The following is a 3,369-nucleotide window of genomic DNA, read 5'->3' on the forward strand; positions in this document are numbered from 1 at the left end:
TCGGGTGCGGGCGGCTAGCGGTAATGCGAAATCACTAATTGAGGAGTACTCGTTGCAAAGATCACTCCAATTCCCCTGGTTGAGACAAGTGGCGCACATGCAGCGCGCCACTTGTCGCAACCTAGAAGTTTTTCCTTTTTTCGTAGACCCGTTTATTCAAAACGTTTTATCTCTCAAACCGTGCGTCCAAATCTCGAACCGCTTTCACCGTTAGATTCCTGGCGTAGAGATCTTCAAAACTAGATCCCATGTTGATAGGTTTTGACGAACTTTTTTTCATAAAAAAACCGGACGAAAAAAACCGGACGAGAAAATCGAACCGGGAGCACGGGTTTTTTCCCTTTCCGAAAGAGGCACGCTCGCGCCTCTCACGAAATCACAATCGCGCCTCTCGCGGAAGCAGAACCGTGACTCTTGCAGAAGGAAAAAAAGAAAACGCGTTTTTTTCGTTTCCGAGCAGGCACGGCCGTGACTCCCGTGAAAGCACAACCGTGCCTCTTGCGGAAGCAAAATCGTGACTCTCGCGAAAAGAAAAAAAATAGGAAACGCATTTTCTTTTCCTTTCCGAGAGGCACGGCCGTGACTCTCGCGAAAGCACAACTGTGCCTCTCGCGGAAGCAAAACCGTGACTCTCGCGAAAGAAAAAAAAAAGAAAAAACGCGTTTTTTCACTTTCCGAGAGGCACGGCCGTGACTTTTGCGAAAGCACACCCGTGCCTCTCGCGGAAGCAAAACCGTGACTCTCGCAAAATAAAAAAAAACAGAAAACGCGTTTTTTTCGTTTTCGAGAGGCACGGCTGTGACTCTCGCAAAAGCAAAACCGTGCCTCTCGCGGAAGCAAAACCGTGACTCTCGCGAAAGGGGAAAAAAAGAAAACGCTCGCGCAAATTTTTTTTTTCAATTTTTTTTAATTGAAAAGCTAAGGAAGACCGGTGGAAAACCAAAACGTCGAAAAAAACAAAAGAAAAGCCGTTTAAAAAGCCGAAAACGCGTGCGGAAAAATAAAAAAACAAAATCCGGAGGGAGCGCCCAAAGCGCGACACGTGGTGAATGGCTGAGAGCGCGCCAAGTGGCGCTGATCGTTGCGAGGCTCCCGAAGGAGTGCTCGTTAACTAGTTGCTCTCGCGGTCATGGCTGCGTGGGTGGCGTGCTAGCTGGTGTTTCGACGGTCCGTGGCGGTGTTCGGCTTGGGTCCATGTGCCTGACCGCACCGATGTCGAAGGAGGAGCATGCTTACCGGGGTGAAAATCCTGTCTGGTCTAGGCCAGACCAACGGAGGCGGCGCCTGTGGGCATCATCATCTTCCTGATGTCTTCGTTGTGGTTGCTCCCTCCCTTTGTTGTGCTCCGGATGAAAATTCGATCCTTGGATCAGGTGGCGGCGGCTCTATGGTGTCGTTCCCTTCTTGAAGGCTCCGTCTTGAAGCGCACGGTCTTGTCGATTCTCAACTTCATCTCTGCGTGGTTTCTCTTCGGAAGAGCGCCGGCGGCTCCATAGTAATGCTTTTTATCTTATCTTGTAATCTACGTCGAGTCTTTCGGTGTATTGTTGTTGTAGCCCTTTAGCACCTATGTATCTTGCCCTGGGTGAGTGTGGGTCGCGTGTGGTGTGTTGGCGTTTGTATCGGTTTCATGTGTTGGCGGTTGTTGCTTTATATATAAAGCGGGGTGAAAGCCTTTTTCAGTAATGTTTTCTATGGCGAAACTGAAGAAATTAGACTGCAGAATGCATAAAATGTAGCTCAGTTGGTGCTTTTTTACGGTACCCTGGTACTCCCAAAGCATACATTGAAGTACCACATAAATCAGGCCGTTTGTTTGAAAGGGCAATCCCGTTTTTTCCCAAAGGCTTTTTCCAACTTTTGTCTTGCCAGAGCCCACAACCCGATTGGGATTTATATTTTTCTTAAATCCCGTTTGCCTGGCGGCGCCCGCCCCTGCCATCGCCGGCAGCCATCAGCCACCGCGCCTCGCTCCTCTCTTCCCCCGTTGAAGGATTGTAGGCCCTGCCCTCGCTGTATCCCCCGTGATTCTTTCCCCGTGTCGCCGCCGTCCCCGTCCATCGCGTTCGATCGAGCGGTCGTAGGTCCTGCAGTCGTCGTGCATGTAGTCTACAGTGCCTTCGGTCGCCGCGGTGCCGCGTTCCCTGTAGACTACAGTGCCTTCGGTCGCGCATAACCCCTCTTTGTCCTTACGCCCGAAAATAGAGACCACAGGTTCGTCATCTCGTTTCTTCTCAATCGTATCACGCAATTCCGAATCCATTCTCCATCTTCGTGGTTGTCTGTTTGCACTTGGCAAAATCACAGCAGTACTGCACTTGTTTTGCTGTGAAAGAGAGTTAAATGGTTAGGCAGCAAAACAAAATCAATAAAGTGTTTGTAGCTGGTTAGAGAGGACCGTGCATATCTGAGATAAGAAATTCTGCCTCACCCGACAGTCTTACAGTCTTATCTCAGCTTTGTTAAGCATCATCTCTCGTATGTAATGCAGTGCCGTAATAGCTCGTACATACAGGAAGGTGCATGTTTGGGAATTTTTGTCAGAAAAGACCACATACGTTTTCAGATTGACAAAAAAGACCACTTGCTCATCGTATTGACAGAAGAGACCAGCTATGCCGTGGCGGCAGGCCCGGCAGCCGACGCGTGGCACCTGCCGCCACAGACCACGGCGGCAGGGCTTGCCGCCACAGCGATATCCTGCACTGGAGTGATTTAATTTTACAGGTAACACTGAATTTCTTACCTATAGCCATGATCATCAAATAGTAACTTTACACATCTGTGGATTTTTCTCATTTTACATATCTTTGCATGATCTATTAAAGGGTTCCCTATTAATCTCTGTAGCTTAAATAATTCCGGACTGTTAAGAAACCAATGCAAAATTAAGAGATTTGCTTAATGTGAACTAAAACCAGCTGAATTATCTATGTTACATTTTCTTTTTGCAGATGAAAAGTGCTCCAGCTACAAAAACCACAGAGGTTGGCGTTTCATTATCTGCAATCCCAAATAAGTTTAGTCATTTGAACAAATTCTTCAGCAAGGATACTCCTTCCGCTGCAGCAACCATTGGAGCCATGGTTTGAGGTCCTTTAAGGTGCCACACCACGAGGGCATGGTGATCCCCGACCAGCTCCGCTGTTGATGATAATAACATTCTTCTTGTACATGGTCTAGTTACATTATTTTTTCTTTGATGTTGGTGTTGAGCTTGTCGGACCACAATTAATGTGAAGTGTAGTGAAAAAGAAAACCAGAAGCGTAGCAAAAAGGGAAGTCGGAGATATCATGCAGTTGTATGTTGTGAACATCTGGAAATAGCAGTGCCAAGAATTCTTCAATGTTCCTCACTACTCTGATTCA

The 3,369-nt window shown here is 47.6% G+C and overlaps 1 long non-coding RNA gene across 1 annotated transcript; it reads left to right on the forward strand.

Moving 5' to 3' along the window:
- The first annotated feature begins 1,803 nt into the window (after window positions 1-1,803).
- On the forward strand, window positions 1,804-3,369 carry LOC123140947 (uncharacterized). The gene is made up of 3 exons (XR_006470112.1): window positions 1,804-2,214; window positions 2,492-2,727; window positions 2,955-3,369. It is a non-coding gene; the product is annotated as an uncharacterized lncRNA (long non-coding RNA).

The sequence above is a fragment of the Triticum aestivum genome, chromosome 6D, assembly GCF_018294505.1.
Source record: "Triticum aestivum cultivar Chinese Spring chromosome 6D, IWGSC CS RefSeq v2.1, whole genome shotgun sequence".
NCBI lineage: Eukaryota > Viridiplantae > Streptophyta > Magnoliopsida > Poales > Poaceae > Triticum > Triticum aestivum.